Source organism: Prionailurus bengalensis, chromosome C2 (assembly GCF_016509475.1).
Source record: "Prionailurus bengalensis isolate Pbe53 chromosome C2, Fcat_Pben_1.1_paternal_pri, whole genome shotgun sequence".
In the NCBI taxonomy this organism is placed as follows: Eukaryota; Metazoa; Chordata; class Mammalia; order Carnivora; family Felidae; genus Prionailurus; species Prionailurus bengalensis.
The window spans coordinates 105,307,418-105,321,258 of NC_057350.1; positions in this window are offsets into that span (position 1 = coordinate 105,307,418).

The window sequence follows — 13,841 nt, forward strand, 5'->3', positions numbered from 1 at the left end:
TTAGTTCTTTATCCGTGAGGCTATTGGCCCTTTGTCTATGAAATATGTTGCAAATATTTCTCCCAGTTTTGCAGTTGTCTTTTGTCTTTGTTTATGGTGGGTTTGCCATGCCAAGGTTTTTATTTTTATGTAGTGAAATTTATAAATATTTTCTTTAATTGCCTCTAGATTTTGAATCATTAGAAAGCCCTTCCCTGGGGTGCCTGGGTGGCTCAGTCGGTTGAGTGCCCAACTCTTGATTTCAGCTCAGGTCATGAAGATCTCACTGTTCATGAGATAGAGCCCCACTTTGGGCTCTGTGCTAACAGTGCAGAGCCTGCTTGGGACCCTCTCTCTCCCTCCCTTGCTTGCTGTCTCTCAAAATAAATAAATAAACTTAAAAAAAAAGAAATATTCTTTTAAAAAAAGGAAAGCTTTTCCCTGCTTGGAGCATAAAGAGATATTCATCCACATTTTTGTGTAATACATGCATGGTTTAATTTTTATTTTATTTAGACTCTTAATCCATTTGGAATTTATTCCTATGTATGATGAGAGGTATGGATATAATTTTATCTCTTTCCAATTGGCTAATTAATTGTCACAGCAGCATTTATTTAAAAATCCATCTTTGCCTCAGTAATTTAAGATGCCAACTTTATTATATACTAAATTTCATATGCATCTGAAACTATTTCAGGACCTTCTAGTCTAGGTGTCATCAAACTTTTTCTTCAAGTGCTACATAGTAGGTATTTAGGCTTGTAGGCCCTTAAGTCTCTGCTGTTTTAGGGCAAAACCAGCCATAGACAATGCCATAACATTGTCTATGCGAAAACAGCCATAGTTTTCTGACCCCTGTTGTAGATTATCCCACTGGTCTATTTGTCTACTTTTGCATCATAATTCATTCTTTTAATATAAAGGCTTTTTAATATGCTGTAATGTCTGGTAGGGCTAGTTTTCCCCTGCTGAATTCTTTTTAAAAATAAATATAAGGGATACCTGGGTGGATCAGTTAAGTTGGTTAAGCATCAGACTCTTGGTTTCAGCTCAGGTCATGAAGATCTCACCGTTTGTGAGATTGAGCCCCACATTGGGCTCTGTGCTGACAGCACAGAGCCTGGTTGGGATTTTCTCTCCCTCTCTCTCTGCCCCTCCCTGCTCATGCTCTCTCTCTCTCTCTCTCTCAAAATAAATAAACTTAATAAAATAAAATAAAATAAAATAAAATAAAATAAAATAACAAATATAAAATAGACCAGTGGAAAGATGCACCTATTTAATGTTTTTGTTTTTTGTTTGTTTGTTTGTTTGTTTGTTTTTTGGTCTAGTTCATAGACCTTTTTTTTTTTGTCCTTTGTGTCTACTTTTTAGATTTATTATGGCTTGTTTTTTCTAACTTCTTTTTTTTTAATATGAAATTTATTGTCAAATTGGTTTCCATACAACACCCAGTGCTCAGAGGTGCCCTCCTCAATGCCCATCACCCACTTTCCCCTCCCTCCCACCTCCATCAACCCTCAGTTTATTCTCAGTTTTTAAGAGTCATAGACTAACTTTAAAAACAGTTTCCAGGGGCGCCTGGGTGGCGCAGTCGGTTAAGCGTCCGACTTCAGCCAGGTCACGATCTCGCGGTCCGTGAGTTCGAGCCCCGCATCGGGCTCTGGGCTGATGGCTCAGAGCCTGGAGCCTGTTTCCGATTCTGTGTCTCCCTCTCTCTCTGCCCCTCCCCCGTTCATGCTCTGTCTCTCTCTGTCCCAAAAATAAATAAATGTTGAAAAAAAAAAATTTAAAAAAAAAAAAAAAAAAAAAAAACAGTTTCCAGAGGTGTCTCAGTGTCTCAGTCGGTTGAGCGTCCAACTTTGGCTCAGGTCTTGATCTCACAGTTCGTGAGTGTGAGCTCCGCATCAGGCTCTGTGCTGACAGCTCAGATTCTGTGTCTCCCTCTCTCTCTGCCCCTTCCCTGGTCACACTCTTTCTCTCTCAAAGATAAATAAACACCAAAAAAAAAAAAATTATATGTAAAAAAAAAGTTTCCAAAGAAGAGTTCCATAGATGCTTTGAGCAATGTTAGTGTAATCACTCGAGTCTCCCGAGGTAACTTAGAGGCCTGGCACTGATCTGAATGCATCTGGTATGGATTGTTAAAAAGTTAAGTCATACAACCTACTTTATGGTTACAAATGCTCCATGCATATTTAAAAAATGGAAGTAAAAAAGATCTGCTGAGAAAATATTTTGCAATGTTATAGTAATCATCGAGGAAATCTGAAATATTCTGGGATGTTACAACCAGAGCTAGAAGGAGCTTCGGCAAGAATTTCTCCCCCTGTGGTAACTACCTTGCCAGCTGCAAATGATATGTCATTCTTCATAATCTAAGATCATTTGAGTTATAAAAATAATCCTGTCAATCCTCTGACTTACTAATGGATCATTCTTCAGGTGAATAGTTTTAAATAGTAGAAAGCTTCCCAGTTTTATAAGATCCAGATCCTTGTTCTGTTGGGAAATGTTAGCTACTCGTTTTTGGTAACCTGGTTATTAATATGGCAGTACTTACTTTAGTCAATCCTGCAGCTGGATTGAGTAGGTTTTAAGAACAGGGATTCAGAAGTTGTGAGTGAATAGGAAGTTTATATAACACACTAAAAACTGCTAGGAACCAAAAGCACTGAACTGTAGTCAAGCACGGTCTCCCCATATATGTGAGTTTCATGGTTTTGACAGCTGTGTAATTTTTACTGAAAAGGAAAAATTATCCTTATAAAGGCACAAAGTGGGTTATTTTTTATAAATGCATGACTCACTTTTGGTTGCCATCAAGTGGGTACAGGATGAAAACCACAGTGTCCCTTCAGTTGATGCCAGAATTACTTTTAGAGAAGGAACGTTTTATCACTCATTGTAGGAAAAGTGACTTATTCTGTGAGTATGGAAGTCAGAAGCTTATAAAATAAGAAATGGCTGGAGTGCCTGGGTGGCTCAGTTGGTTAAGCGTCCTACTCTTGGTTTCAGCTCAGGTCACGATCTCACGATTTTGTCGGGTTCTGAGCTGGCAGCGTGGAGCCTGCTTGGGATCCTCTCTCTGCCTCTCTCCTGCTCACGCTGTCTCTGTCTCTCTCAAAAATAAATAAACTTAAAAAAAAAAAGTTTAAGCTGTTCTCTATGCAGAAAGTGAGTAGATGGTGATTGGAAGTGAGGTCCAGTGAAACCAGGGAGGCAAGGCCATGTGTGGTGAACAGGGCAGTCTGCTGAAGCCATCACAAGCTGGCAGACATCACTGCCAACATTGTGCCCCTGGAACAAACATCTTTTTGTTTAAGAGTAATAGATCTCCAATTGTTCATGGAAGGTGGTGGAGATTGTGACTTTTGTTTTCAATGCAACGTGACTGATAATTTGAACAGGAACGTATCAACTACATAGCAAACTTTAAAAATTTTGTTCTTTGGGGAAGGTTCCTTTAAAATGCACTCAGTGGGGAAAGTTCTTCCCATGATCCTGGAGGAAAATGCCAATAGGCCTGAATGTTCTGGTTGGCTACACACACATAGTTTGGTACCAAAAGTCCCGGGGTTCCTTTAAATTACAAAACACAGTCTCATATCAACAATTAGTCCCATTTGTCCAAGTTTCTAACTTCCGTTGAAACTGCAAGCTACTCCCTCCTCCTCCAATCCTGCTCCAGGAGGCCCGGTGACTCCTGGGAAGGTACAGGGCTGGCTTCTTTATAAATTACCTCCTCTCACCCACCCACCCCCAGCTATGTACTATCTCGTACTATCTCTAATCTTTCCTGTGTCGGGGCTAGGGTAGAAGGGAGGGAAAGTTCTCACCTGACTGATGCTATGGGAAACCTGTGAATTCTCTTGGCCTGGGAGATGTTTGAAGCGGACTCTTTTCTCATGGAGACTCTTTTGCAGCTCTTTGGAGACTTTGGAGCTCTTTCATCAGCTCTTTGGAGTCTATCCGTGGGGGCTTCTCACAGGGACCTTGCTGGGCTGGTGGATGTATTCCCCTCTAGCTCCTCCTTTACTCTTTCTGCAGCCTCTAGGAGTGCCAGGACACTTCCAGCCTTTCCCTGCTGAGATTCCTCTGCCCGTCCGGTTGGCACAGTGGGCAGGACCTTAGGCAACACCGTACCAGCTCCTCTGATCCTCGGGGACACTTGTGCTTCCGTAGCGCCCACCACCTCTGAGACGGCAGCCCAGTTCTTCTCATGCTGGCAGTCACTGCTCAGATTTCTGTGGGACTTAGTAAATGCCAGTCCACTCCCACCCTGCAGGGCAGGGCATAGTTGAGCCCTTCTCACCAGCCTGGTGGTGAGGGGCAGACACTAGGTGAGAGAGGCGTGTATCAAAGTAGCCCCACAGACCTTTATAAAGGGAATCCTCACATATCATCTCCCAGCCCTGCACACCTTCTCCGGAGGTGAGAGGTTAATACTCCTCACCAGTTCTCAAAACCCCTGTATTCCCTAAGTTCTCCAGGGTGGTCTGCCTCCTGGTTCAGTTTGGTATTTAATATCTTGTATCTTGAAGCTATAACTGAAATTTCTTTTTTATGTTTACTTATTTATTTTGAGAGCGAGAGCGAGCGAGAGCGAGCGAGCGAGAGAGAGAGAGAGAGAGAGTGCACAAGTAGGGGAGGAGCAGAGAAAGGGAGAGAGAGAGTCCCAAGTGGGTTCTGTGCTGTCAGCACAGAGCAGGACGGGACTTGGTCCCACAAACTGTAAGATCATGACCTGAACCAAAACTGAGAGTTGGACACTTAATGGGTCCACCCAGGCACCCCTGAAGCTGTAACTGAAATTTCTAATACAAAAGCCATTTCAGGAAAAGTAATTTTTTGGCTGGGGAAGAGGAAATTGGTCAGATTCGGACCTAATACCTTAGCAGCCAGCCACAAATAGATATAATTATTTAACTTTCATAGCTATGTGAACCATAGTCTAGCTGTGGAAAAAAAACTTTTTCCCGGGCCTGAGATCTGAGAGAAATTTGCCACAGAGAAGTACTGATCATTGTTTTTAACAATTTTTCTAGGTTTATTTTTATTTATTTTGAGAGAGAGATAGCATGTGGGGGAGGTGCAGAGACAGAGGGAGACAGAATCCCAAGCAGACTCAGTGCTGTCAGCACAGAGCCAACGTGGGGCTCAAACTTATAAACTGAGATTCTGACCTGAGCCAAAATCAAGAGTCAGTTGCTTAACTGACAAAGCCACCCAGGCACCCCCTGATCATTGTTCTTTTTCGCTTGTTTTTATTTTTATTTTTAAAGTTTAGTTATTTTTGAGAGAGAAAGAGAGAGAGAGAGAGAGAGAGAGAGAGAGAGAGAGCACAAATGGGGGAGGGGCAGAGAGAGAGAATGAGAGAGGGAGATACAGAATCCAAAGCAGGCTCCAGGCTCTGAGCTGTCAGCACAGAGCCTGACATGGGGCTCGAACCCACCAAATGTGAGATCATGACCTGAACCGAAATCGATGCTTAACTGACTGAGCCACCCAGGTGCCCCCTGATCATTGTTTTTAATCATGATTCTTTGACAGATGAAAACGTTTTTAATTACACAATGATGTATATTAATCATCCTCTGATGATGTGAAATGGCCTTTGGATGGGGCTTCAGAAAGTTTACTGTGGCCTTGAATCTGCTGTGAACTTGCTGTGTCACCTTGAACAAGGCACCTCTCTTTTGGGCCTCACTTTATTCTGCTGAAAATAAGAGATGATCCCTGGGATTCATTACCTAGTTTTCTGTGAGTCTGTGAAGCCCTCAACACTGTATATGTGACAAGTACAATGTTCAGGGATCTTAGTAGGAAGGTATGGTGGGTTAACATGTGTCCACATCTTGGCACCCAGAACCTGAGAAATGTGACCTAATTCGGCAAAAAGGTCTTTGCAGATATAATTAAGAATCTTGAGGGGCGCCTGGGTGGCTCAGTCGGTTAGGTGTCCGACTTCGGCTCAGGTCATGATCCTGTGGTTCACGAGTTCAAGCCCCAAGTCGGGCTCTGTGCTGACCGCTCAGAGCCTGGAGCCTGCTTCTGATTCTGTGTCTCCCTCTCTCTCTGCCCCTCCCCCCATTCATGCTCTGTCTCTGTCTCAAAAAATAAACGTTAAAGAAAAAAATTAAAAAAAAAAAAGAATCTTGAGATGAGGGTGCGTCTGGGTGGCTCAGTCAGTTGAGCACCTGACTTTGGCTCAGGTCATTATCTCCCGGTTCGTGAGTTCCAGCCCCATGTCGGGCTCTGTGCTGGCAGCTCAGAACCTGGTGCCTGCTTTGGATTCTGTGTCTTCCTCTCTCTGTGTCCCTCCCCTGCTTGTGCTCTGTCTCTCTTTCAAAAAAATAAGCAACTATTTTATAGGGTGGAAGAAAAGAAGAAAAAGAAGAAAAGAAGAAGAAGAAGAAGAAGAAGAAAGAAGTAAAGAAGAAAAAAATAGTAACTATTTTATAGGGTGGTTGTGAAGATAAAGTGAGATAGATACTAAATGACTTCGTCCAGTGCCTGGTTCAGAGTCCTAGTCCTTCTCCTTTAAAAGAAAACAGGGCAGTGTCTCAGCGGAGGATTTAAACAACAGGGGTGTGTTATTCCCTACCTCTAAAACTTAAAAGAGAACGTTTCTTGATTTTTCAGCTGTGATGCCAGCTGCGGTGGGAAGGCGTCAGCCAATCCCAGACTTATCTTGCCATTCTGAGTACCATTCTGACAGAGACCATAACCTGGAAAGGTTGTGTAGTACAGCCATGATTCAAGGAGATCTGACTATCTCCTTGAATAGTCGCGGTCAGCCACTCTGATTTGTGTCTACTGTAGAAACCTCTCTCTGGATCACATACGTGCAGCTCCAACTACCTGGTCACCAGTCACCAGCAACCTGGGGCGTCCTGCAGCATCAGGTCTGGGCCCCTTGGATGATCGCTGTACATTACAGTTTATCTGATACTACATTTAACTCTACTATATCTGTGGATTAGCTTGTTTAGGCAAATAGGACCTGTGTTCTTAGCATCTTGCATGCTGTACATTTATTAGGCAAATAATAAAAATTAGTTTGATGAAATTAGAGAATCATACAAGACTGAAGCAAAATCAAAATTAAAATTCTATGAATGAGTTACAGGAAAACATTCTTAAAATTAAAGAAGTTTGGATAATGAAAATAAATGTGATGATGGCATAACAATTACAAACAGAATGTCCTAGAAAGGTGCCTAAATTAAGAGATTCCCAAATTTATGTAAGGTTACAGACACCCTTTAAGGTTAAAATTGAGCATTTAAGAAAAGTTAGTGGCATATGGTCCACTTCTGGGTATCTATGTGAAGAAAACAAACACCATTTCAAAAAGGTATCTGTACCCCATGTTCATTGCAGCATTTTTTACAATAGCCAAGGTATGGTTGCAAACTAAGTATCCGTTGGTGGATAATGGCTAAAGATGTTATGAGATATATAAATGTATAATGGAGTATTATTCAGCTATAAAAAAGAAGGAAATCTTGCCATTTGAGACAAAATACATGGATCTTGAGGGCATCATGCTAAGTGAAATAAGTCAGTGGAGAAAGACAAATACTGAAAGATCTCACTTACATGTGGAATCTAACTCCCCTCCCTCCCCAAAACACAAACAATCCCCTTGAAAATGCCAGACTCATAGATACAGAGAATAGGTGGGTTGTTGCCAGAAGTAGAAGGTTGGCAGGGGGATGGGGGGGGGGTGCAAAATGGGTGAAGAGAGTCAAAAGGTACAAACTTCCAGTTTATAAAACAAATAAGTCCTGGGGATGTAACATACAGCATGGTGACTATAGTTAATAATACTCTATTGTGTATTTAAAAGTTGCTAAGAGAGTAGATCTTAAAAATTCACATCGTGGGGTGCCTGGGTGGCTCAGTTGGTTAAGCATCCGACTTCAGCTCAGGTCATGATCTCGCGGTCTGTGAGTTTGAGCCCTGCTTCGGGCTCTGTGCTAACAGCTCAGAGCCTGGAGCCTGCTTTGGATTCTGTGTCTCCCTCTCTCTCTGACCCTCCCCTGTTCATGCTCTGTCTCTCTCTGTCTCAAAAATAAATAAACATTAAAAAAAATTAAAAAAAAATAAAAATAGGGGCGCCTGGGTGGCGCAGTCGGTTAAGCGTCCGACTTCAGCCAGGTCACGATCTCGCAGTCCGTGAGTTCGAGCCCCGCATCAGGCTCTGGGCTGATGGCTCAGAGCCTGGAGCCTGTTTCCGATTCTGTGTCTCCCTCTCTCTCTGCCCCTCCCCCGCTCATGCTCTGTCTCTCTCTGTCCCAAAAATAAATAAACGTTGAAAAAAAAATTAAAAAAAAATAAATAAATAAAAATTAAAAAATTTAAAAAAATTCACATCATAAGAAAAAAATCGTAACTGCGTGGTGATGGATGTTAACTTATTGCAGTGATCATTTTGCAATATGTGCAAATATTAAATCATTATATTGTACACCTGAAACTAATATAATGTTCTATATCAATTATATCTCAATTTTTTGAAAGCTGATGGCCCCCAAAAGGTGGCATTTGAAATAAAATTCTTCTTTTATTTTTTAAGTTTATTTATTTTGAGAGAGAAAAAACATGAGAGGGGAAGGGTCAAAGAGAGAGGGAGAGAGAGAATCCCAAGCAGGCTCTTGATCTCAAGAACCTTGAGATCATGACCTGAGCAGAAAACAGGAGTCAGACACTTAAGTGATTGGGCCACCTGGGCACCACTGAAATAAAATGATTCTTAGTGATAAAAAGTAAATGAAAGGGAGACTAATTAGGATTAATTAGAGATACAGCTGGAAAGGGCTGTGTGAAAATAAATTCTATGTCTGAGCGTTTAAAATTGCATAGGTAATATCTTTTTAGGTAGTAGTATTAAATTTGGGCTCAAACTCAGCATTAAGGCCATCATGAAAACGATGCCCACATGGTTGGTAGATTTTTTTTCCTCTGAAAATGAGGTTTTGCAGCTAACGTGAACTTCTCTGGACTGTTAGGAAACCCTCCTCACTCTTGTCCTCAATGCGCTGCCGCTGCTGCTGTAATCACGGCACCAGCTGCTGCTGTGCTTTCCTTGAAGGCCTAGAGACGAACCACAGGTGCCTCCCGACATTGGGAAATCACAGGTTGTCTTTATTATAACACTGATGAGGGCAATACAATGGGAGACAACAGGGGGCTGTTTAAATTCTGTAGCTATTAAGATCTCAAATCAGAAAGCGTTTGAGCTCGCCTGTAGGGCACTTCTCTGTGACTGCGGCCTTCTCTTTTGGTGCTTGAGACCGAGAATGTCTGAGCAGGGAACCTTAACTTGAGCACCAAAGATTGACATAAAGTTCATGTTTCGTTGCTTCCTCTTCAGATAACCTGTTAATAATGGCACAAATTTATCATCTTTGATCCTTTTCCTGTATTCTGTCAAAAGGAGATAGATGTAAGTATATAGGCAGAGACCCAAAGAAGCTCAACTTTCTCCCTCCCTCCCTTTTTTTTGGTAGGTGAGCACTTTATCACCTCAGATTTTTCAGCTTATGGATTTTAAGTATGTACTTCTGCATCTGAATGTTTCCTTCTATCCAACCTTTCCAGGCCAACATTATCTTGTGTAGAGTGCACAGGGCACAGCTCACAAGCCCAGGTATGGCAAGTTGACTGTCACTGCTGAGGCTGCCATTGTTTGGCTCCTAAAGCTCTCTGCCACTTCCCGGCCGTGCTGAGTTACAGAAATCTTTGGCAGAGTTGGGAACCCATGGGCCTCTAAGCCAGTCTCCCTGCAGAAATGGATGTAGCCCTTTTAGTTAGGTGCAATAGCTTCTTTATTAGGACCTGAGTAATCTGTAGTTTAAAGTGGCTGTCAGACTTCTTTCTGCTTCTCCCAAACATTCAGCCTCTTCCCTTATACGTTATTTTCCTCAATGGGCTGAGACTCTTTGGAAAACAGAAGCCAGTTAGGTCTAATAAGAGTTCCTTCTCTCTTGCTGTAGAATTCTTTTCAGGTGAGGAGGTAGAGGGAAAGACACAGGTGGAAAATTTAGTAGCTCAAAGCATTATTTAGTCACAGTAACTAATTCTAGATATAATGACACTAAAAATTAAAAAAAAAATTTGATCAAGACTGTTATCCCTAGAGTTTAGGTTCACAGCAGAATTGAGGGGAAGGTACAGAGATTTCTTATATATTTCCTGCACCACACCTTCCATATATAGCCTCCACCATTACCAACATCCTCCACCACAGTGTTACTGATGAGAGATAGAAGCAGAAAAACGTTCACCTTTAGCCCAGTTGGCTGACCTGTGGCCACAGATCCTGTCCCTGTGCTACATCAATAAACTTACTAAGGTGCACCATACAATGTCTTACAAATTCTTTCTTGGCAGTTGTGCTCCACAATCCCACGGTATTTTTGGTGGCCCGTATGGGGACAATGGGGTGAATCCAAGAGCATCAGTGCAACTTGGTAAGTCTTCTTTACCCCCAGTCTTTGTTTCCTTCCTGTTGTTTTTTGTTTGTTTTTTTTCTTTATCAGAGATGTCCTGAGTAGTTTGACCCTTTGGAACATGTCTTGTTTGAGTGCTCAAGAGAGAACCTCTTGCCTGTGGCCACACTGTGGGGAGGAATGGACTCTTGCTTCCTGACTATTACCTCAGCCCTAACAGCACTAAGCTCAGAAATCAGATTCTCCTTGTTTTTTTTTTTTTTTTCTGTTCTTTTAATGCATGTATTCTTGTCAGGCACAGGACAGCCACATGTGTCATTAGGATGTCCACCTATCTCAAGACTTCTGTGTAAGGTTTCCTCCTAAATAACTCGATGAGCATAAAATCCGAGATAGGTCTGACTGCATGCTTCCCGAAAAGAATTGGCCAGAACTATTACCCAGTTGGGACACTCACCCAATAGGGGACTGCTCCCTTGGGACTGGATCATGGCTAAAGCTCATGGATCGTGGATAAAGCCTGGATTAGATAGAAGTTCCATACTTTTGTTTTTTTCCATGTCTCTCATTTGTCCTTACCCATGGGTTGTTTGGCGTTCTTGATCCTGCTCTCTAGATTGAAAGTACTTCTAGCTTAGATACAGGATAACTTAATATGATGTAAAATAGCTGCCCCTTCTTGGCAAAGTCCAGGACCTTTACCCCATCCATTAGTACTAGATCTAGAGGCTTACAAAGGGTATTATTATTGGTCATCAAATATATCAACTCCCCCAAAATGGAAAGAGGCAGCCCCAGTCTCTACATAGTTTCAGTCCATTCACTGGCACCCATGGTAGTCTAGAATGCAAAGGGGAAGTGAAGGGAGGTCGACATCCCTTCTCATGTAGTACAAAGTTATCAGAGTAGTTGAGAAAGAGGGATGCCTCCCACCACTTGGAACCCCAGGACCTTTGGCAATATTCCTAATGGGATCCAGTCAGAAGCTGAGGGGGATTTTGGTAATGGACTCCTACTTAGTTGAGGTACTCTCCTAGTTTTGTAGGAATTGACTATGGGATCAACTTCCTCAATTTCAATTCCCCTTTGGGCCGTCTCCTAACACATTGGAGTCAAGTTGGACAACAGGATTTAAAGAAGAAGTTCCCATCTTCTTTTGTAATAATGCCTGGCCTCAATATTCTCTGGAGGATGATGAAAAATGGCCCATTAATGGGTCCTTAAATTTCAATACTATTTACCAATGGGACCTTTTTTTGTAGGTGTCAGGGAAAACGGTCTGAAATCCCATATGGTCAGGCCTTTATGACCCTGTACCAAAACCTTGATCTGTCCATAGTCCTCTAGGGGGCCTAAGGATACTCCCTTATCCTTAGGGATATGGATATGACCCTCCCGCCCTGAAGCCACCATCAGCTCAGCTGCCTCAGGCCCTTCTACTTCTGTTAATCTGCCACCTTTTCTGTGTTCTGTCCTGTTCTCTCTGTGTCCCACCCCCTGCCCAGGTTGCTGCTAAGATCCTGTACCTGCCTCCCTCTGTTTTTGCCGAATCACTCATCTCCTCTTTGTTTGCTTCTTTTGTGTGTCAAATCTGGAATATATCTTGAGAGGACTGGATGAATGTTGCCTGACTCTTGATATACGTGGGGTTTCCTGCCTCCTCTATTTCCCAGGCTAATGGCTATAATAATTGGAGTCGAATGTCTGGTTAGTCTACCTCGGGACAGGGACTTTAAGGAATATTCCCAAGCAGATGCTGAAACTCTGTTCGTTTCCTGGAGGTTCCCTGTCTTCTCCAGCCTGGCATGGACTGCTTATTTTCACTTTTTGTGTGTGGAAAGAAAACGTGTGTCTGTTCATCTGTCCAAACTGACAAGCTTTAGGACCATGAGTCCTCTTTCTTGACACCCCCTCCGCCCCCCCCCCCCCCCCCCCCCGGGGCTTTTATCCACCTCCAGCCTTCCTGGCCTAACCTCACTTCTTCTGCAGCCCCTCCCCCTCCCCCCATTTCTGCACCATCATGCACGGGGCTTGCATAACCTGCTCCTATACCATCCCCAGGCCTCCCGTGCCAATGGCTCCTGCTCCCCTACCCTCTCTATCAAGGAACAAAGAGCACCCCTCCCTGCACTTAAACTGCCCACTTCATTTCCCTACTGGTGCCCCAGGTGAAAATTTATAGTGAGGAACAAATTGATTAATTTTTAGCTGGCCCCAGGTGCAACATAGTAACCTAATTTAAATTTGTTAGTTTAATTAAGATAGACATGTCTTTAGAGTTACCAGCATTAAATGTAAAACTTTTATCCTACCAAGGCTTACTAAAGTGCAAATAAGCTCATGTTATCTCTGTTGCAATCTGTCAGGAAAAGATGGCTTACTACGATAGCTAAATTTGTGTGTCTCGAAGTTCTCATGGGTAATCGTTAAAATAGCTGTCAGGGGCGCCTGGGTGGCTCAGTCGGTTAAGCGTCCAACTTCATTCAGCTCAGGTCATGATCTCTCGGTCCGTGAGTTCGAGCCCCGCGTCGGGCTCTGTGCTGACAGCTCAGAGCCTGGAGCCTGTTTCAGATTCTGTGTCTCCCTCTCTCTGACCCTCCCCCGTTCATGCTCTGTCTCTCTCTGTCTCAAAAATAAATAAATGTTAAAAAAAAATAAAATAAAATAGCTGTCAAAATAATTGGGAACTTGGAACTTTAAAGTTTGTCTAAGTTAGATGACAAATTGGGTTAAACTCATTGGATATCTAAGTCTTTTCCAAATAAGACAGAATACTAAAGTATTGGTTACTGATTGTAGGTTTGTCTGCTTTTAGCTTCTTATTGCAGAGAAACTGAGGATACTTGGGTCTGTTGGTAAACGTGCTTTATGCTTTGTTGAGAGATCATAGTATGGAAGAACATGTTTTAAGAAATTATGAAATATATTTACAAATTTCATATCTAAAGAATTCTGGTATAGCAGTTTGCAATTGGTTACTACTTAATTTTCACTGGACACTAAAATTTCTAAGAGGTAAAATTCTGCTAAATGTCATGAAGACTGATGGAAGTAAGAGAAGCAACTCTGTGCAAGAAAAGATGTGTTTTTAATAAGAAAGACAAAAGGAGTGGAAATACATGGGACATAGGAAATACTTAGGACAAAATCTGAATGAAAAAGGAAGTTGTAGAAAGTTTGTAAGAGAAATCTTTGGAAAAGAATTTTATATGTGGTCAGTACTAAGGTTGAAATGAATGGATTTTAAAAGTACACTGGTGTAGGATTGAAATTCTTTTCTCTCTCTGTTAAAATGACAGTTTTCAGAGCTCCTGGGTGGCTCAGTTGGTTAAGCATCCAGCTTCAGTTCAGGTCATGACCTTGCAGTTTGTGAGTTCGAGCCCCATATCGGGCTCTGTG